The 24150-nt window shown below is 34.5% G+C and overlaps 1 protein-coding gene across 5 annotated transcripts in view; it reads left to right on the forward strand.

Moving 5' to 3' along the window:
• The window catches only part of LOC140445782 (uncharacterized), a 283762-nt gene that overhangs the window by 185308 nt on the left and 74304 nt on the right, over positions 1–24150 (forward strand). The window contains exon 1 of one of the 5 annotated variants that reach the window (XM_072538122.1): positions 23428–23559. The exons of the other annotated variants lie outside the window; for them this stretch is intronic. The gene's annotated coding sequence lies outside the window, so the exon portion shown is untranslated. Of the gene's footprint in view, positions 1–23427; positions 23560–24150 lie in introns of those variants that run through there. 5 annotated transcript variants of the gene reach the window in all.

Here is a 24150-nt window from a genome sequence, read left to right on the forward strand (position 1 = left end):
GGTGCCAAGGTACACATAAGATTCTACATGGTCAATTAGTATGTTACTTATCCGTAACTGTCGAGCAGGCTGTTGCTTCCTGCTTATCAGCATCCACTTTGTCTTCTTGAAGTTGAGGCTCAGGCCGTATTCCTCACTAACTGAATAAACTCTTTCCATTACCTGCTGTAATTCGTCTATGGTACTGGCAAGGATCACCGTGTCGTCGGCATATCTTATATTGTTTGTTAACTCGCCGTTTATTTTTATGCCCTCATTTGCATTTTCCATACATTTATTAAATATTTCTTCGGAATAAATATTGAATAGGAGTGGGGATAATATACAACCCTGACGGACACCTCTTTTGATCTGCACACTTTTAGTGAGTTCGGTGCCAATTTTTGCTCTTGCTGTTTGACCCCAGTATAGGTTTGCCACAATTCGAATGTCCTTGTCGTCAATACCTGTCTTTCGCAGAATATCTATCAATTGTTCATGATTGACATTGTCAAATGCTTTTCTAAAATCCACAAAGCACAAATACACGTCCTTATCAACGTCTCTACACCGCTGTATAAGCACCTGGAGAGCGAAAATTGCTTCTCTAGTTCCAAGTGCTTTCCGAAAGCCAAACTGCGATCTATCAATATTTGACTCACATTTATCATATATTCTTCTATGAATGATCTTAGTGAACGCTTTAGTGACATTTATTAATTTATTAATCAAGCTTATAAGCCGGTAGTCATCACAGATCTGGGCCTTTGGTTTCTTCGGGATTGTAATAAATGTTGACTGCAGCCAGTTCTCCGGGATTTTACCGCTATTATATATGTTGTTAAAAAGTTCAACTAGATTATCAAGGAACTGTTTGTCTGATTTACATAGGATCTTTATTATTTCGCAGGGTACATTGTCCGGACCTGCTGACTTATTGTTTTTTAGTGCTGCAATGGCATCTTCTATCTCCGATTTAAGGATTGAATGTCCTGTTTCTCCTTCTCCATATAGGTGATCATCAGTCCTGTCAGATGCAAATAATGTTTCTATGTATGATTTCCATGTTTCTAAGATCGTTGATGGCTCCGAGATAAGATTTCCATCGCCATCTTTTATGCTGTTGGGTGACTTATTGAATTTCCTCTTGTTTGTCATTGATTTTATTTTTTTGTGCATATTGTAACTGTCGTATTTTCGTTCGTATTGTTCTATTTCCCTGCATTCGTTGGAAAACCATTTTTCTTTGTCTTCTCGAATTTTCGTTCTTATGATTTTGTGGATCTGCTGGTATTTTTCTTCATTTTTATTCTTGAATTTACGTCTTTCATCCATCATATCCATTATCTCATCAGACATCCATTCGTTCTTCTTTCGTCTGTCACGCTTTAATAGAGTCGCGCATGTTGTTTGGATTGCTTCCCTCGATTTATCCCATCTCTCTATTATGTCCGACGTGTTCTCGTTAATGTCGTTTATTTTCTTTCCTAGTTGTTCTCGTACTTTTATTTCGGTTTTTGGGTTAGTGAGTTTCTTAATATCAATTGTGTTTAAATTAGATCTTTTCTCGAGCCGTTTTACTCTCATGACCATTCTGCATACCAACAGATTGTGGTCCGTAGGAACATCGGCACCTGGGTACGTTTTTGATGATTTTATCATGTTTTTATATCTTGTTGGTACTGCTATATAATCTATCTGATTCCTTATGATGTTGTCAGGTGAGTCAGCGAGGGATTTCCATGTGTAAAGTCGACGTTTGGGGAGCTTGAAGAGTGTATTACTTAATAGCAGGTTATATTCCTGGCAGAAGCATATAAGTCTATCACCTCTATCGTTTCTCTCTCCTAGGCCGAAGTTACCCACGATCTCATTCACCTTGCCTCTGCCAACCTTTGCGTTAAAATCTCCCATCACTATTGTTACTTCATGTTTTTTTGTCATTTTCATCAGGCTTCCCAGTTGTTCATAGAATTCTTCGCTGGTTACCTCATCTTTATCTGCCGTTGGCGCGTATACCTGTAATATGTTAATATTCACCGGTGTTGCTTGAATTTGTAAAAGCATTATTCTATCTGAATGGGGAGTGAAAGATTTTACTGCCGAATTAATACGTGGGGCAACTATTATTGCGGTGCCGTTTCTGTGATGTGTTGTGTCGTTTCCAGCATAGTAAACTTTATATCCAAGAATATCGCATTGTCCAGAGTTTTGCCAGTGTGTTTCACTAATTCCCAATTTATCAATTTTTAATCTTTTCATCTCTTTTACAATGTTATGAGTTTTGCCGCTCTCGTACATACTTCGTACATTCCAAGTTCCAATCCTTAGGTGTTGAGGACTTGCTTCCTTTTTTAGGCCGTAGGGATTTCGCTGGCTGACGACCACGGAGGCCCTACTATTTGTTTGTGTGCATCCTCCCCTGCCGGGTCTTGGGATCCGATCACCATGATCAGTAATGTTTTTGTTATCGTAGTGTATTGCCATGATAACTATTCTAGGAAATTCTTATGGGGTGGTTTTCCGTTGCCTTCCCCATCGCAGTACCACAACCATTCAAACTGCTCCAGTCATGCTTGTGGTAGTCCAGTTTTAAGCCGATCCAGGATCATTTCCTTTGCGCCTTGAGCTGGTACTGATGATCGCTGCTGCCCTTCATCAGGGTATCACTCGGTAATCACTCGGTGAAATTTTCGCCATATCTGGCTACCCTCACTTAGTTTAGCCTGCAGACCAATGCAGTTGCCCGGGGTGTGGCACATGGAGCCATAAGTGAGAGTTAGGTGTCTTATGAGGACCAGTTATCTAGAACCATCTCCCGTCTATGACGCTCGATGTGGTCGTTCCGATAAAAGGTACTACCTCTATAACACAACCCTACACCCCATTGTTACCACCATTGTTAGTTAACCAATCTTTTGTTTCAGTCTTGATTCAAGACATGTTTGGTGCTTTCTCTAACAACATGCTATGGTATGGAGCGTTATCCATTATAATTAGGGATGGTTCAGACATTTTTAACTTTTTCATCATCAACTTTTTAATAGTTGATTTTCAAACCACGATAAAAAATGTTCTTGAATAATTTCCCCATGCTGGTCCATTAAATCCGATTTAGGGAAAAATATAGCCTCTGCACCCTCAATGAAGCTATTTTCATTACCAGCATGAAGAATGATGTATCTACAAAAAAATTATTTTAACACCTTTATATTTTCAATATAATTAAATGTATTACCGTTTTCCATTAGTTTTAATAGATTTTACATTTTTTTTTATTCTTATCTTGCCAGGAGCAACATATAGATCCATTCTGAAAAATCCAAGTTTCATTTATACAAAAAAAGTTCTTTATGTTTATATTTTGATAAAATTCAACTCTCTTCACAGCCATATGAGACTCTTGAATCAGTCCTCGCCTTGAATGGTCTTTTCGCCATTTAAAACCAATGTCTTTCAGTACAATACTTAGTAACATACAACAACCAATAAACAGTTCTTGTTTGTTCAATTCAATCCATAAAGACGTCAGTCACATGTTTTTTTGAAAATAATTAAATTTTATTTCATCTTAAACAAATAACGAAAAGTATACTTACTTCGTTCATATTTACTTCGTTTTGGGTGATGTTAGAGGTGTATTAGTTTTACGGCCGGAGAGATAGAATTAAGAAATATGTAAATTTAAAGCTGCACCTACACGCTAAAACAAGAATGCACATTTTAACCATCTACATAAACATTTAAAAAATACATTACATACTTCCCTAACAGCAGTCAACAGTAGAACGGGGCCGTTTTATCACGTTTCTGTTCAAAATAATGAATAAAAAAAGCTACCATCTCTTTACAACCACTATTTAACTTCTTATATGACATTTTGGAATTAAATTACACCAATTTTGTTCTAAAAAGAACAGAGTTAAATTAGTAGTAAATAATAAAAACAAATCTGAAGTGTCAACATCGCAACTGTCAAATAAGTGTTACCAATTTATACCAACATGTCATCTTCGTTCGATCGCAGTTAAAGTGTGATTCGGACAAGTGTGCTTTATAAAAACGCGTTATAATCCATTTATACAAATTAAATGAAACAGGTTATGGTATATTTTTTTTAGTTTACATAGAAATCTTCAAATATTATTTCTACGCGTATATAAAAAAAAATATGTCTAATGGCTGTAGTTCCAGTGTACTTGGCTAAAAGTTTCTAAGAAGGAACAAACCTACGACTTAAATATTTTGTGTTGGTGTCATGTGACGTCGCTTACTATGACGCGGATGACGTGCTTCGGAATTTATACTGTACCAACTGTAGTTACAATAAGTTGCTTTGCTAGTTTTTGTCACTTATTGGCTTATTTCTTAATATTTTGGGCTTTGGCTCAAGATTTATTTAGCTACGCGATTGATTTGATCAAGAAAAATAGTTTAACATGTCCGTACTTTCTTTAAATTTAAAAAAAGATATTTTATTTTAATTACTATTTGAGAACAATATTAATGATGTTGCAAATATGATTAATTCTAAACGCACGCTTCACGCTGAGGGGCCCGTCACAGCAACTTTTTTAAAAACTAAGACCGCTTAGAAAGAGGTTAGAGCAAAATGCTTGTAACCAAAGAAGGTATATTAACTAGTAATTACAAAGACACCAAGGATGTACTAGTCATGAGCAGTTGTCATGATAGCACAACCGAATTGATAAAACAAAAGCTAAAAAATGGCAGTCTAAAGAAATTAATTGCTACGCAACAATTTTTTATAACCAATATATGCGCGGTGTCGATCACGCTGGCCAAATGATTACTCTCTAAGACTTAGACAGAAGGAGTACCTCAAAATGGTGGTCAAGGTTTCAACAGTGTCATCATTTACACTGAATCTTCAAATATAAAAATGACATTTATTTATTTTGTTATCGAGTTTTCAGAATCGCTAATAGTGGAGGTAGATCATAATCATCGCACAAAAGATCAAAGAAACAAGACCGCATTTCAAACAGAGTAAAGTATAATATTGGTGATCATTTTCCAATTGAAAAAGATGGGGGGAATAGATGTCTTCGCTGTAAAAATCTTAAAACCAAAAAAAGAACGAATATTCTTTGTCGTCAGTGCCAAGTACCAATTGACACTGACGCATTAAATGTTTTACTTCCTATCGTACATATAATGTTTTCCAGTTCATAAAAATATTTTTTTTTTATTTCATGCCATACTGTTTCTTTATTACTGTTGGGACATATTTGCCCCATTATTCATTACTGCTGGTCTAAACATCTCCCAGTACTTTTTTTTTTCAAAAACTAGTTTATGTAAAAATATAAAATTTAGGATTTACGTTTTCGAACTGCATATGACCAGATCTGTATATTTAAAATGGAACATATAATAAAATATAAAAGTCGTATTGACAGAGTTAAGAGTATTGTTAAGTTGCCAAGGTATATAAGGAGAGAAAACTACAATAAAAGTAATTAGGACATGAAATTATTAAACTGTTTCGAACGTAAACTAATGAAAGAAAAAGACACTGTGAGAAAGATAGAAGATACTTCATTGCATAATAAGATCATGCAATACATAGACTTCCTTATTTATTTACTGTTATTTATATAAATAAGTGTACGAGAACTTAGTGGTTTTATTACCTACTAATGCACTTCATTACTCATTTTAATGTTATAAACATTAATTAATATATTTTAATTACTATATCGACCATAAAACTATCGATACTTTGATAATTACTAGAAACACAGGGATAATGCAGCTATTAACGTTGTATGACATTAGTTTTATCTTTTTTATGGCATGTATATTAAACACGAGAGATTTTAAAAAGTGTTGGTTGTTTGATTGTTTGTCATTGGTTTAAACATGACTACCATACACGAGAGTAGATAGTTTTTGATAAACTCCAAGGCTTTTGTTATTTAAATGGACTATTTAACGTGAAAGCAGTTTTAACTCAATAAGTTAAAAAAATATATGTTTATTTTTTAAATTTACATGTTGAATTGTAATAGGTATTGTGTTGGTTTATATGTATTTTGCAACAATCATCATCACCTCCACTTAAGCAAGTTAATCTATAGCACACTACCAATTTGCAAGTCTTTACAATTTACCATGAGTAAACCATGACAAGAATATTCGGTGGCATCTGTGAAAGTGGTGTTTGGAGAAGGAGGTACAACTACGAGATATATCACAGATATAAACATATATTTGCTGGTAAAGACGTAGTATTTCTTATAAAAATAGGAAGACTAAGATGGGCAGGACATCTGGGAAGATCACAGCAGAACAACCCTCCTAGAGTAGAAGCAGGAAAACTCAGATGGAGAGATGGTGTAGATGAGGATGGTAAAAAAATAGGCGCAGCAAACTGGCAACAGTTGGTAATGGATAGAACTGACTGGTGTAATAGACTTGGGAAGGTCGAGGCTCTTTTATAGGGCTGTAGCACCAATGATGATGATGAAACCATGCCAAACTTATAGGTGTCTTGCAACAGGTGGGAGTTGATGACCGAGACCTCCGTATTATCCAAAATTTATATTGGCATCAATGTGCAAACATACGAATTGGACACAACACCGAAAGCAGTGGAAATACGACGTGGAGTGAGGTAAGAATGTATTCTGTCGCCTCTACTTTTTAATATCTACTCCGAATTTATTTTTAAAGAAGCCTTAGTCGAAGATACAGGCATTAAAATCAACGGAGTTAATGTCAAAAATCTCAGATATGCAGACGGTACTTATTGCCTCCAATGAAGAAGACCTGCAACGATTTGTAAACAGGGTAACCGAAGCATGTGATGAATATGGGCTAAAACTTAATACTTCTAAGACAAAACTTATCTTCTTCTTCTTGTGCCACTCCTATCGGAGATTGGAAATCATCAAGGCTATCCTGACCTTGTTTACAGCTGACCTAAAGAGTTTATTAGTGAAACAAACCACTCTCTCAAATTACGAAACCATGTCATTCTTCTACGGCCTGGATTCCGTTTTCCTTCTATTTTTCCTTGCCTTATATTTTGAAGTAATGAGTATTTATGTCCTCTCATCAGGTGACCCAAATATTCGAGTTTTCTTCGTTTGATCGTTGACAATATTTCTGGGTCTTTTTCTATCCTTCGCATTACTTCAAAGTTTGTGACTCTTTCAACCCAACTTATCTTCAGCATTCGACGGTATCACCACATCTCGAAACTTTCAATATTTTTTATGTTGTTCTGTTTCAGAGTCCAGGCCTCTACACCGTATAATAGCGTGTTAAATACGTAGCCCCGTAGCATTCTTAATCGTAGAGGGATGCTTATATCTCTGTTGCAGAAGAATTTTCTCATCTTTATGAAGGTGGCCCTGGCAATTTCGATAAGTCTTTTTATTTCATTGTTTTGGTCTCCAGTTTCGTTTATTGAAGTCCCCAAGTATTTGTAACTTGATACTTTTTCAATTTGAATGCCGTTTATACTAATATGTGCTGGTTATGTCATGTTCTTACTGAAGACCATATAGTTGGTTTTTTTGATATTGATACTTATGCCATAATTGTTGCAGGCAATATTTATATTTGTAAGTACTCGTTGTAATTCTTCTACTGTTCTTGCAACTAGTAAAGAGTCGTCTGCGTATCGAATATTATTTACAACCTCTCCGTTGATTACGATTCCTTCGTTTGCTTGCAAAAGGGTTTCCTGGTAGATGCTTTCACTATAAACATTAAATAGCAGCGGTGACAAAATGCATCCCTGTCGTACTCCTCTACGTATTTCTATTGCTTGTGATATCTCATTTTCTATTTTGATGTTAGCTTTCTGATTCCAATATAGATTGAGAATTATTCGCAGATCTTTATTATCTATGTCCTTTCTTTCAAGAATGTCTCTTAACTTATCATGGCGTACTCTGTCAAACGCTTTTTCAAAATCAATAAAACATGCATGTACTTCCTGATTAACGTCTAGGTATCTTTGTGTAAGAGCTTCTCGAGTATCTAGTCCCTTTCTGAACCCCATCTGTGTATCACTAATATCTGAATCCAACTTTTGATAGACTCGGTTGTGGATGTCTTTTAGAAATATCTTTAGTAGATGGCTCATTAAAGATATTGTTCGATGTTCTGAACATTCTTTTGCATTGGATTTCTTTGGCAGTGTAACGAATGTAGACAACAGCCACTCTTGAGGTATAATACCAGTTTTGTATATTGTGTTAAAAAAGTGCAATATTAACCTATTAAGTCATCATTCAAGAGCTTTAGCAATTCAGTAGGAGCCTCATCAGGTCCATTTGCCTTTCCAGTTTTGGAATTTCATACAAAACTTATGGTTGTCAGCAAAACGGAGTTACAACCAACGAACATCAGAGCGTATGGAATGGAGTTATAAAGAGTCCACAATATTACCTATTTGTGCGCAAACGTTAACGATAACTGGGATATAAATAAAGAAATAAGAATACGTATTGAAAAAGCCAGAGCCGCCTTCTATAAATTAAAGAAAATTCTAATTAAGAGAGATATTACGCTAAACCTTAAAATCAGATTAATACACTGCTACATATTCTCCACATTGCTGTATAGGATGGAGAGCTTTACCCTTACAGAGACATTAATGAAGAAATTCGAGGCCTTTGAGATGTGGATTTATCGACGAGTATTGCGGATAAGTTGGTTTGATCGAATAAGTAATGAAATAGTTTTACATCGAATGAAAAAGAGCACAGAAATAACAAAAACGATAAAAATTGGAAAGTTACAATATTTCGGTCATGTAATGAGACATCCAGAGAAGTATAACCTTCTACACCTCATAATACAGGGTAAGATCGCCGGACGGTGAGGCCCAGGACGAAGAAGAAATCCTGGCTCCGAAATCTCAGAGAATGTTATCAAGACACCACCGCTAATTTATTTAGAGCCGCCGTAAACAAAGTTATTATTGCCAATATGATCGCCAACGTTCGATAATCGGACAGGGTACTGAAAGAAGAATGATATATATATTTATATATATATATATATATATATATATATATATATATATATATATATATATATTATATATATATATATATATATATATATATATTGTTATGATGTATTGTTTGTGAATGATGAGCAATGAGTATTTTTTAATAATATAGGGTTTTTATCGCGGTTCTCAAAGAATTAGTTTGTAAGTACTTTTTTTAAATTATCTTTATTATATCTATTATGAAACACACATATATATCTAAACTAGCCAATGTAAATTTAAAATAAACTATCTTTAAATTGAAATTCTTATGAAACTAATTAAATTCTATAGACAATGTAAAATTTAAACAAACTATCTTCAAAATTGAAATTGTTATGACACTAACTAAATTATATTAACAAATTTTTGTACCTTTCTGTCACTGAATGCCTAAATGAACTGTTTTCCACTGTATAGATTATAATCACCACTCAATGTCTTCTTCGCAGCTTCGGTTATCCTTGTTTTTGTGAAATTACTTTTTCCAATTATCAGCTTCCACCAATTTAAGATATTTTTCTTCACCAGCATTTATAAACCACCAAGCAAACCAGCAAACAGCATTTATATTTATTCTTCTTTTCTATATACCAATATCCAATCACCAAATATATTATTTAATTTCAATATTCAATTAATACTTCTTCCATTATCCAATCATCATTTATACATAACATAATTTTTAATCTTCAATAATATTTTCTTTATACTGTTTCTTAATCTTGATTTAACTCACTATATTGAACAATTATAACTGATTGAGTGACTCTAACTAACTTTCATACTAAAAACCTGGCCATCATAGTAACTGTAACTCATAACTGAATGGACTTTCATACTAAACTGAACTCATAGTAACTGTAACTCATAACTGATTGACTAACTGAATGGACATCTTGAATCCAAATCACCGGGTATTTATATCTTTTTCCATGTTCCAGAATCATCTAGAAAGAAATCATGTTCCATTTGTTCTATTAAATACATGTCTGAATTTTCTGGAAAAAGTATATGTTCGATCCACAGACATAACCATTATTCGAGAATGTTCCACCGTAAACAAAGGTCAAATTCTGCATTCTGGAGAATTCGTTAATTTTCTATTGATAATTTTGTTGACATTTAGGCTTTTCAGATCAGAATATACACTTAAATCAGTAACTATATATAAATTAAACATTTTAAACTAACATATTATTATAACCCCACTTTATATTCCTAATTATGAATTTCTATCTGTCACTTTCAAGAATATTTTTGGTTGCCTAGTCACATGGCTCACTTAAATATATCTACAATATTATAATTATTAAAATACAACTTTTTACAATTATTATATGCTAATTTCTTAAAAATGCCCTCACATAAATAATTTTTATAAAATTCTCTAGTATATAACTTATTAAAATAACCAAATACTTTTTATATCTAATATTATCTAGTATATAACTTATAAATTATTTTCTTTAAACACCAATCATCTCAATATATATATATATATATATATATATATATATATATATATATATATATATATATATATATATAGATTTTTTTTGTAGTTATTTGGGTTTGACTCCTGTGAAAGCTGTGTTGACTTTATATATTTCCTCGTTCTCATGGTCCTCATCTGTTAGGTTTTCAGATCTTGTGATTAAAGTTTTTATTACCGAATTTAATTGTGCAGGATAATGGTGTGAATCTGCGTGTAAATATCTGTCAGTATAGGTTGATTTTCTGTATGCTTCCGTCTTCTTTCTTTATGACCAACACATCAAAGAATGGAAGTTGTTGCTTATTCCTCGTTCCATCGTAAACTGCTTTTTTGCAGTTTACCAGTTGTTAATGTGTTGCAGGAATGTATTAGGTTTTTCTTCCCCATGTTTCCAGATAATAAATGTGTCGTCAACATAACTAAGCCACAGTTTGTGTTTATGCTCTGCTGTTTGTATTGCTTTTGATTCCATTTCTTTCCTTAGCTCATTCTACAAGAAAAGTCGTCAAGATGTCCAAAACTTTACGGTTTACCCAAGATACACAAGGTAGGGCTGCCATTACCACAAATAGTCAGCTCTATCGGATCACCATCACAACCACTGAAAAAATTTCTGGCTGGTCAGCTACAAGCCGACGCAGAGGAAGTGGACTCTTACGTCAAGAGCGCAAGCCACTTTATCAACCGTATACAGGACGTTATTCTCTAACCTGGACACTTATTAGTGAGCTTTGATGTAGTCTTATGGTTCACCAATGTTCCAGTAGATATATCCAATACCACAGAATACACTAAACTTGACGAGACATTGCTTAAACAACACCTATTTCATCCACAAGGACCAGAGGTACAAACAAATTAAAGGAGCACAGATGGGTTCACCACTATCACCCGTAATAGCCAACATTTTTATGCAAAATATGGAATCAAAAGCAATACTTTCTCTTTCTCTATTAAGTTTTTAATGAGACTTTTCAAGAACGTTAGTAAGATTTTATTTTAACAATTAGTGAAACATGTGTGGCTTTTTTCGAAAGTCTTTAGTTTAAAAACAGGATTTTTTAACATGTGTTTTAATTTAATTTGAAATCTAGACAATAAACCAGTAGACAACATAGGTATGTGATTTTTTTATTTTTACTACCAATCGTTTATGCTTGTCCAATTGTGAGTACTTATCTTCAAATGTAATAGTAGATAGATACGTAACTGAATTTAAACGTGATCGTACAAATCTTAAGTAAAATTCACGTGAAAGAAGTTTAAAAAATGCGGTAACAGCAGCAATCATAACTAAAATACAGGTAGTTTTGGAATATCGTGGGTCAACTTAAAAAAATTCAGTAGAAACTAAGGATTTCATTAGGCAGTTTGAAGAATATTTTAGGTAAAGTTTTGGATTCAAACCTAACCTATATTTAATTATTGTGGTTATTTCAATGTCGATACATACAGGGTGAGTCATAAGGAACTGTACATACTCCTAATTAACTCCCCAAATGACCATTAAACAGTATCTGCTCCCGTTACGATAAGTAAACCTAAACGTCAGACGTGTCTCATATTTTGGTCAAAAGTTACACTGATACCACCTAATCAACTGATTTATTCAATTTAAAAAAAAATCAGGTCCGATATTAAATATTAGTTCGTTTTTTTCATAAAAAACTTTCACCTTGTATACGGTTTTTGAAAACTCTAAAAAGAATTTTATAAATTAAATAAATAGGCAATTAAAATGTCATATTTATTTTTCCCCGCACGATTATTTAATTTTGAATTTAAAAAATCAATTTGACTATGATTTAAAAGTTTAGCAAATGAACTATAGATGTACAATAATGTAATTTTTCTTGAAAAATTAAGTTTTTTCGAACAACCATTTAATTTAACATTTACCAAATAAACCGGACCTATTTCAATCAAACTGGAAAAAATCAGATCCGGTTTTAAAAAAATTTTCATAGAAAAAGTTTCACTTTATATACGGTTTTTAAAAACTCTAATAAGAATTTTACATGTTAGGCATATAGGCAAATACAATGGAGTATTTTTTTCCCACAATTACTTAATTTTTATTTCAAATTTTTAATTAAAAAAATCAAATTTGACTATGGAATAAAAGTTTGGCAACCTGAACCACAGATTTAAAAAAAAGGCTAATTTATTCCGTTTGGCCGATTCCACATATTCGTTTAGAAATTTCTTAGCGCTAGGGAGGGAATATTCTTGAATAATCTGGAAGAATTTCTAAAAATTCTTTAATATAAGTAGCGCCACCTTTACCTATTGCAAAGAAATTTTGTACGCCACTGAAAGACCACGAATAAAGATGAATTACCATCACCATTTCTTGGAATTTAGTGCCCACAGTTTTGAAACTATACTATAAGATATTTAATGGCCTAATAAGAATAATTCAATACATAGTATTGTTGAGTACAAAGTTTCTGGAAAGAGTAAGAGGGGAAGGATAAAAGTTACGCGAAAGTTAAAAGATATCTCTGTGTCGCAAGTTCTGGAGGGATCCAGTTAATACAAGCAATCTCAGAAATTTAGGGAAATATTTGAAACAAGTTTTATTGTATCAAAATGAGATTATCCTCAACACCGGCGATTATAAATTTAGGTGGATGCGCCATTTCAATTTAACCTTAAAACCTGCTTAAACGCGAGACGCAGGCGAAAAAATAATCCTTGCACTTATACGTTCCACTAATCTATTAATTAAAGATAATAGTGAAGTAATTTTTATGCGCTGTGCAACGTCAGCTAAATTAGAAGCACTTGAAATAAAGTTCGCAGCAGTATTTTCTTTTCTTTCCTTTATCGTCTTAACTGACGATATTACTGATATTACACATATTATAATATAAACTTAAAAAAGTATGTACTTAACAATCTACTGCAATAATAGCATATTATTATAAGAAGAGTGGTAAAGTATGCAAGAGGTATGCAAGAGTCACAAAATTCAAATTCTACAATTTGATATATATTTCTTTAAAATATGCCGAACCAGACTTGTAATTTTGTTTTGACCGCGTTTGAAAGCGGTCGTGTTTGCGGATTTTAGAAAAATAAATTTTTGGAAGTAAAATCGCGCAGCGAAATCAAAGAGCGCTTGGATGCTGTGTACGGTGACTATTCTCCATCGATGGCAACCGTCAAAAATTGATTTAATGAGTTTAAACTTGATCGCACATCGGCTTTTGATGAGCCGCGCCTTGGTGCCCCGAAAATGGCTACCACCGAGGATAACGTGACAAAAATCCACGATCTCGTATTGTAAAACCGCAAACTAAAGGTGCGCAAGATAGCTGAGATAATAGGCATCTCAACAGACTGTATAATATATGTCATATCCTGCATGAAATTTTGAGCATAAAAAATCTATCGGCGCGATGGATGCCGCGTTTGCTCACTCCCGACAACAAGCGCAACTGTGAGACCACTTCAGAGCAGTGTTTGATGCTATTTAAGCAGTGGATGGTACCCGGCGAACGTACTCCGAAAAGGCAAAGACTGACCTATCGGCCGGAAAGGTGATGGCCACCATTTTCTAGGATTCACAAGGGGTGATCTACATCGCCTACCTGGAGAAGGGCAAAACGGTTACAGCGCTCTACTACGCCGAATTATTGGGCCGATTCGACGCCGAATTGCAGAACAAACTACCCCATTTGACGAAGAAAAAAGTGCTCTTCCACCATGACAACACACCTCCTCCGTCGATTTGGTCGATTTGTGCTACGAACTGTTGCCCCATTGTCCGCATTCTTCAGATTTGGTCCCGTGCGACTTCTTTTTGTTTCCAAACTTGGCACTCGATGGGCAGAAATTTAAATCGAATGAGAAGGTCATCGCCGCCGCGGAAGCCTAGTTTGTAGACCTCGAGAAAACATATTTTTCAGACGAGTTAAAGAAGTTAGAGAATCGCTGGGTCAAATGTATCGAGCTAAAAAGAGAGTATGTTGAGAAATAAATCGCCACTTTTCCAAAATTTTCGTCTTTCTTTTGTAGTCTAAGTACTTATTGGACCGCCCTAGTATTTTTGTTATGATTGCTGGTGTTGGCGCACTTTTTGGACATCTTTCACGTAAATTTACTCTAAGACTTGTACGATCACGTGTATATTCAGTAATAGAAGATAAAAAGTATTTATACACTTATAACATTTATCATTCATTAGTTTTTAATTTTTTTGCCTCCACACTTAAGCTGTTAATTTGAAATATTATCTATACCTGAAAAAATTAGAATAAGAAAAACTAAAGATGGTAAAGCTGTAGGGCCTGACAAATTTTATACAGAATTCCTGAAACTTGTGGACGAACAAGGAATAAAATGGATAACGACTATATTTAACAAAATATATATAACTGGAAATATTTCACAAAGCTGGTTACAACAATTTCACAAAGTCGACCTATACCAAAAAAATTAAATGCAAAAACATGCAAAGACTACAGAATAATTAGCCTTATGAGCCACTTACTTAAAACGCTTTTAAAAGTCATGGACACAATTTGGATTCCGCAATACCTTAGGCACCCGAGAAGCTCTAGTTGCTATACAAGTGCTAATCCAGAGGTGCAGGGATATCAACTGTGATGTAATTTGTTTTATGGAGGATAAAAAGGCATTTGATAGAGTAAAACATGATAAGCTCATATCCATCTTGAAAGAAGCGGACTTAGATAATAGAGAGTTGCGAATTATATATAATTTATATTACAACCAAACTGCCAACAAAAAAGTGGATGACCCGTTAATAGAGACAATCTCCATAGATAGAGAAGTGAGACAAGGATGCATTCTGTCTCCAGTGCTATTTAACATGTACTCGGTGCGTATCTTCGAGCAAGCACTGGGACAACTACAGGAAGGCCTCTTAAGGTCGATTCAAACACATCAGTCCCGTCACAGTCCAGGCGCCGAACCGGTCCCGTCTGGTCACAGAACTATTCATTCGTCTATTCGCACACACCCGAAATGCATCAGTCTTCGGCGACTAAAGGTCGATTCAAACACATCAGTCCCGTCACAGTCCCGGCGCCGAACCGGTCCCGTCTGGTCACAGAACTATTCGTTCCTCTATTCGCACACACCCGAAATGCATCAGTCTTCGGCGACCAATCTGTTGAAAAGATGGAAAGTTTCTCGGATGAAGAATTAGCAAATATTATTATTATTTCCTGACAAATATTATTTTTAAATTAATGTCCATGTATTTTGCATGGACATAAAATATTATATTTTCTCATACATTCTATTAATTGTTCGTCAATAATTTTATTTTGTTCACTTGTACCGCCCGTCTAGTTCCCGGCAAAACCAAAAAATTCGTCGCTGAGATTATAAAATCGGCCGGGCGATAGACGTGTCGAAACCTGACTGCTGATAAACTGTTCGTCAACTGATGAATGTGAATGCCGGCGGCATATTTCTAATAAAGAATATTTTGTATGACGGATTGTTCGGTTCGGCGCCGGGACTGTGACGAGACGTGACTGATGTGTTTGAATCGACCTTTAGTTAACGGAGTGCGTCTAAACAACATTAGATATGCTGACGACTCAATAGTTTTTGCAGATAGCCTAGATGGTTAACAGGTAATAATGTCGCACATATCAGATATAAGTCGAGAATATGGGCTGGATCTCAATATGAACAAAACAAAGTACATGGTAGTTAGTAAGCGCGAAATATTAAATACACATCTTTTGGTAAACTAGCAGCCAACTGACAAGGTAAACAGCTACACATATCTTGGTACTAACATAACCAGTCAATGGAAGCACTCTACTGAAATAAAACAACGCATCGAGAAAGCAAGATCAGCATTCGTAAAGATGAAGTCTCTTTTCAGAAGTCACGATTTACCAATTAGTATCAAAATCTCTATCATCAGATGCTATGTATTTTCTACATTATTATAGGGATTAGAATCTTGGATGCTCTCTGAAACTTCTTTAGGAAAGTTCGAGGCCTTCGAGGTGTGATGTTACAGGCGTATCTTACGAATTTCATGGGTAAATCTTGTGACTAATATTGAGGTCCTACGTAGAATGGGCAAGGAATGCGAGATCACTAACACAATCAAAGTGCGCAACTTAGAATATCTTGGCCATGTTATGTGAAATGAACACAGATATGGCTTATTGCAACTCATTCTTCAGGGCAAGGTATTTGGAAAGAGAGGACCAGGGAGGTCCTCTCTTTCCAAAATCAACAGAAATATGTAAAATACAAAGAGGTGTCAGACAGGGTTGTATACTATCCCCACTGTTTAATTTATATTCAGATAGAATATTTAAAGAAGCGCTGCATAATTTGGAATGGGGCGTGAAAGTTAATGGAATTCTGATAAATACAATCAGATATGCAGACGATACAGTTATTTTAAGTGATGACATGAATGGATTACAATGCCTTTTAAATGCCATTGATACAGTGGGAAGAGAGTTTGGCCTAAACATAAACTGTTCAAAAACAAAACGTAGTGTTTACCCGTTTAGCACATCAAGATGCACGATTATATGTTGATGGTCATATAATTCAAAGAGTGTCCAGTTTTAATTATCTTGGTTGTCATATTACTGAACAACTTGATCCAGATCAAGAGATAAAACGTAGAATTGAGATAGCCCGCATGACATTTTTAAAAATGAAGTCATTCTTCTGTAATGATAACTTGCAACTTCGAAAGTGCATGGTTAAATGCTACATTTGGTCAGTCCTCTTATACGGTGTCGAAGCATGGACATTAAAAATATTAACCATTAATCGTCTGGAGGCCTTTGAAATGTGGCTGCACAGACGTAGAGTAAAAATTCCATGGACGGCTATGCTGACAAATGTGGCAGTCCTTGAGAGAGCAAATGCTGCTCGCGAGCTGCTTGATAACATCAAATGTAGAAAGATGGCCTATTTTGGACACGTAGTAAGGGGAGACCGATATAATATTCTTCAACTTATTATAATGGGTAAAATCGAAGGACGCAGAGGAATTGGTAGAAAGCAGGCCTCTTGGTTGAAGAATATCAGGGAGTGGACAGGAATGAGGAAAGCTGAGCAACTCTTTAGAATAGCTCAAGACAGAGACAGTTTCGCCATGTTAATCGCCAACGTCAAGGGGACTTGATAGGGCACGTTAAGAAGAAGAAGAAGAAGAAGGACCAGGGAGAAGAATAATATCTTGGCTTCAAAAAAGGAAGTGGTTCAATACGTCTACAACCGGACTATTCCGAATAGCTGCAAGTAAAGTTAGAATAGCTATGCTGATCGCCAACATCCGGAACGGATGGGCACCGTAAGAAGAAGAAGAAGAAGAATCAGATCTATACCTGGCGATTTTCGGTTTTTCAATTTCTGTGTGATGTTTGTACTTCTACTGTATAGAACAGTACTAAAGTTCGAAAATCTGACAGGCAGATCACATTAAAGATACCTACCTGTTAAAGACTAATCCACAGGGAATTGCAAGGGCTTTAAAATAATATCTTATTTGATTTCCATTGCCATTAAAAAATGTTGGGGTGATTCTAACACTGGCTTAAGGGTGAAAGTAAATAACCGAAAATATCGTAAAAATGTGTCTCCCTTTAATCAAAATTGACCCGTCGCTGGGATTTTCAGACATGTTGTCATAGTTCCCGATAATGCCTCTGTTTCGTTTTCGTCCGGCCACCCTGTATGTATCCTTATAAGTATGGAATATATAAGTAGGTATTTGGTTTTTGTTTCCAATTTTATTAAATTGGACTAAAATGTTATTGTAAGAAAAATATAAATATGATACAATTACAATTAAATGGTTTATAATACATTTTTATAACAAGAACCACGGAATATCTAAATACCTTATAATGTGGACTGCAAAATTCCAAATATTTTTTCAAAGTAGACAGTTACTCAGTAAAAATGTATTTGCCACTTAACTACCATATCATGGTCAGTAAGGTGTGTTAAATAACATTTAATGAGACAATCAAAAATCGTTTTAAAACCAGTTTAATTCGTTTCATTGAAAATTACAAAAATAATGAAAATTTTTGTGGTTCTGACTATTTTTGGAACTGTTTTAGTAGTGTAAGTGATTTATGTAGGTATATATTTATAAACTTTCCGTAGACATGTAAGGTTTATTAGTCATTACTTTTTCGAACTGAGACCTGTAGTAATAATTAGTCTAGTTAACTTTTACGGCTACAAAAAATATTAACAAATTTTGAGACATTAATAACCTGCGAGAGTTATATATAGAACAATAACATATTACCAGAGTATAGCTGTGAAAAACTCTTCGATTTCACGTAAAAATCTTATACAGTAATTACTATTTAAATGGGAATAAGCCAGAATTCAAGGTTAAAATAAGTTTCTTGACGTTTCAATTTCCACTTAATTTAATAATTTAATTCTAATAATAATCTAACTGGATGTCAAAAAAATGCCTAGACATCGAACAACTTCAGGAAAGGTACGACACCTTTATTGTTTCTAAAAACTGAAAGAAATGGCAGGTATACACAGAAAGAGACAAGAAAAAATATTAAGAAACAATAACTAAATAATTATAGGTACCTAAGACAAACTGGAGAGATGGACAGAATACATTCAGACACTTTTTGACGACGGTAGAGCTTATTCCCCACCATTCACAGATTATTGAGTAAATGAAAAAAGGTCCAGAAATAATCAAAGAAGAAGATATTCATGCAGTAAAAGCTCAGAAGAACGGAAAAGCCATCAATCCAGACAATATTAATGTCAAAATACTTAAATCAATTGCGGACAACGGAAGTAAAAGCCTAGCCTTAATAGCAGCACTATTTAATAAGATATACGACACACTTCAAATCTATGCCCCGACTGCAGATAGAAAATATGACGATGAAGTCGAGAAGTTGTATGATCAGATCCAAGATATCTTACAGAAATTTAATAAACACGAAATTCTATATATATTATAGGCGACTTCATTGCAAAAATTGGGAAAGGTCGACGAGGTCAGACTGTAGGTCTTATGGTCTAGGATAACCTAAAGATCGAGGACGGAGATTGTATAAATTTTGTAAAGAAAACGATATGATCATTGCAAACACCTGGTATAAACTACCCAAGCGACGACTATACACTTGGAAAGCCCCAATTGATGATTGCAATAACCCTGAGTCCTCAAGAAATCAAATAGACTATATACTTGTAAATGTGCGTTTCCGAAATGCCATCAAAAAAGTCACTACATTTCCTGGGAACTTCTATTGGATCTGATCATCAACCACTTGTAGCAGATATTAAACTAAGGTTAAAACGAATTCAGCGACAAAAACCAAAAGCCAATGTACTTAACTTTGACGATAATAATATAAAATATAACATTAAAAAAGAATTTAACAATAGAATTAAAAACATCGGAGAACAACTAGAAGATCCAAAAGAACTATGGAGTGAATTTAAAAACCAAGTTAACGAAATCTCCACAAACAATGATTATAGAAAAAAATTAATCAAGAAAAATAAATGGATGACAAACGACATCTTGAAATTAATGGAACAACGTCGACTGATAAAATCTAATGAAACAGAATATAGACACCTGCAGAGAAGAATAAAAAAGGAGATCAAATTAGCCAAAGAAAAATGGATGAGAGAAAGGTGCGACGAAATGGAGGATGTAATATTTAAACACGACTTATTTAATGTGCACAAAAAACTAAAAGAAATGAGTTCTCTTTGTACTCGTTGGCAATAATAAAAAAATTATTGTAAATGAGCACGAAATCAAGAAAGAATGTGAGCTGTATATATCAGAGTTATTTGAAGATGACAGGAATAATATTGCCGAATTCTACCAAAACTGTACTGACGGCCCAGAAATTATGCAATGCGAGGTAGAACACGCTATAAATAATGCTAAAATTAGAAAAGCTTGTGGTCCAGATGATACACCAACTGAGTTGCTGAAACTAATAGAGGATGATAACATAAAAGGAGTAGTAAGACTTTTTAATTCAATATATAACACCGGAGTGATTCCCACAGATTGGCTCAAGTCCATCTTTGTGGCAATACCTAAAAAACACAATGCGAGAAAATGCTCAGAATATCGATTAATTAGCCTAATGAGCCACACTTTTAAAAATTTCCCAACAATACTTCACAACAGAATTAGACGCAATCGCGAAGATCTCGAAGATACCCAATTTGGTTTTAGAAATGCTATGGAAACCAGGGAGGCACTTTTTGTGCTTAACATCCTATTACAAAAATGGCGTGACCAAAGCAAAGATGTATTTGATGTTTCGTGGACTTCGAAAAGGCATTCCATAAAGTACAGCATGTAAAATTAATGCAAATACTGAAAAATATCGGAATAGATGACAAAGATATTCATGTCATTAAAAATTTGTACTGGAATCAAACTGCTATCGTAAAAATTGGAGATAACTACATCGATGAAATCTCCATACAACGATGAGTCAGACAAGGTTGCATTTTGTCGCCAACATTGTTTAATGTTTACTCGGACCAGTTATTTAAAAAGGCACGTGAGAGACAACCATATGGAATAAAAATCAACGGTGAACTACTTAATGTGATTAGATATGCAGACGATACAGTAGTTCTGTCAGATAATATTAAAGGTCTCCAAATTCTGCTTGATCGTATTCACGAGGTAGGAGAGGAAATGGGCATAAAAATAAACTCAAACAAAACCAAATTTTTAGTGTTTAGTCGTGACCTACATCCCGATGCAAAGCTTCAATTAAACGGAGTCCAAGTTGAGAAAGTCCACAAAATGACATATTTGGGAACTGTGATAACGGACCAACTAGATCCAGACACAGAAATAACACGTAGAATAGCAATGACTAAAACTACTTTTATGAAAATGAAGTCATTTCTTTGCAATAATCATTTCAGTTTAGAACTAAGACAAAGAATGGTTAAGTGTTATGTTTGGTCCGTACTTTTGTATAGTGCAGAAGTGTGGACGCTAAAAGTATCGATCATGAACAAAATTGAAGCATTGGAAATGTGGGTTCATAGACGAATGCTGAAGATACCTTGGACAGCAAGGAAAACTAATGAAGAAGTACTAAGGAGCGTCAACAAAGATAGAGAACTGCTAAAGACTGTTAAATATCGAAAAATGTCTTATCTGGGACATATAGTAAGGGAAAGTCGATATAAAATATTACAACTTATCTTTAAAGGCAAAATAGAGGGCCGTAGAGGTGTAGGAAGGAAACGGGTTTTTTGGTTGAGGAACATTCGAGAATGGACTCAGATATCAAATGTAGGACAATTATTCCATATTGCAGAAGATGGAGAAGCCTTCGCAATGGTGATCGCCAACGTCGGATAATTCTGATATGGCACTCGAAGAAGAAGAAGAATACGACACAGGTAAAATACCATCAGACTGGCTAAAATCAACATTCGTAACAATACCAAAAAATCCAATGCCTTAGAATGCAATGATCGAATATTAAGCTTAGTCTCATGTCCTTAAAATTTTTCTCAGAATCATCAATATAGGAATTTACAAGAATTCAATTCAATATGGTGATGAATCAAATACTACGATACTACGCTATGCCGATGATGCAGTACTAATCGCTGATAACGAAGATGACCTACAAAGGCAGCTCCACACCTTCAATATCACAGCAAACAAACTCAATATGAGAATATCAGTAGAAAAAACTAAATGTATAGTGATCAGTAAAGAGCCGCGTAGATGCAAACTAGAAATAGACGGCAAAATTGTAGAACAAGTAATGAAATTTTATTACCTAGGAGTAGAGATCACTAGTGACAGACATATAAGAACAGAGACCACAAGGCAGGCATCAAAAGCGGCAAGAGTAAGTGGTTGCCTCCGAGAAACCATATGGAGAAACAAATATCTGACCACGGAAAGCAAAATGAAAGTATACAAGACAACAGTAAGACCAATCCTAACGTATGCAGCTGAGACAAGGACCGATACAAGAAAGACGAAATAACAAATCAACAATATCGAAATGAAAGTATTAAGATCAATAGCGGGCATATCATTAAGAGACAGACAAACCAACAGAAGTATACGCCAACAATGCAAAATTCAAAATATTAACAGGTGGATAAAAACAAGAAAAAAAAAACTGGAACGAACATGTAAACTGAATGGGACCAGATAGATTAGCGAACATCTGTAAAACAATAAGCCGTATAGAAGAAGACCCGTTGGAAGGTCGCCAAAAAGGTGGAAAGATAATGTACAGTCAACAACGACTGAATCAGACTAAGAGGCAGACAAACAGGAGTAATCCTAGTCGCACGAAGAAGAAGAAGAAGAAGACAAGAAGTCTGAGTTCCAGATAAGTAACACTCAATTCAGATTTCGAAACGAATTGAGAACACGAGAACTTCTTTTTGTGTGTTATTTGATACAACTTTTTAATGGCCAATGTTTCATTGAAATATTAGCAATATATTCATAACTTTTTATAAGCAGTATATATTCTATAAAAAAAAATGTCTTCTTATATGATCGTTTTTGTTTATATGCTTCTGCAATAGTTTTATTCTGCGTCTGAAAGAGTCCCTGTTACACAATAGTTGTGAAAGTACGTCCGAAAAATATTGTTTTAACATTTATTTCATTATACTTCCTGTAAAACAGGTACAAAAGTACGCAGCTTGCAGACTCCCGAGTACTGAATAAGAAACCAACTCCATTGGCCGATTTATTTGTAAGTGCACTTATCAAAAATCATTCTTTATTAATAATTTGTTACCGTTGGTATAACATCCAATAATATATGTCCGCTAATATCCCACTCTCTTCCGAAATTATCAGTCGTTATCGTTAATCTCCCATTAGCTTCTCGTTAAATGCGTTAATGCTCTTCTGTTTCGTTGAAAATACCTTCGAGTTGAGTTCAGTTCAGTTCTGCAGTGACTTTTAGTGTTTGTTACTTTGTGAATGTTTCGATAATCCTTTATTTATTGTTGGCTTAAAGTGGACGTTATATTCCAGCTAAAAAAGGTAAGAATTTCAATGATTACAAATTCGTGATGATTGTTATGCGGACGTTGATATATGCTATGGAGATAAGCATGAATAAAGTTGTCGTAGTGTTAATAAAAACTAAAACCGTTTTTGCTTTATAATCTCTCAATAAATATGCATATTTAATATACTGCGTATTCAAAAAGTTTTGTTATTAGCTCATTCTATAAAAAATCGATTCAAAAGGCATTCAAATCAACTTAGACCACGGAACTAACGATTTTCCTAAGACACTCGTTGATACATTTATCTAACACCTATTTTTGATAAATTTGTTAATAACAATATGTATAGAACAAGTTATGCAAAAGATTAAACGTCATTTTTTACTTATAAACAATACAGGGTGAACAGAAACTCTCCTGACAAACGAAAACGGAGATTCCTCAGATAATCGTAAGACGATTTAACCCAATTCACCTAGTCCGAAAATGTTTCCTCAGGGAGCTAGAGCTCTTTAAAGATGGCGCCCTGTAAGTAGTTTTTTTCGACTATCTCCAGAACCCTTCTAGTTAGAAAAACGAAAACTGGTTTATCCTTTAGATTTGAATCGATTCCATTAATGGC

The sequence above is a fragment of the Diabrotica undecimpunctata genome, chromosome 7 (genome assembly GCF_040954645.1).
Source record: "Diabrotica undecimpunctata isolate CICGRU chromosome 7, icDiaUnde3, whole genome shotgun sequence".
Lineage (NCBI taxonomy): Eukaryota > Metazoa > Arthropoda > Insecta > Coleoptera > Chrysomelidae > Diabrotica > Diabrotica undecimpunctata.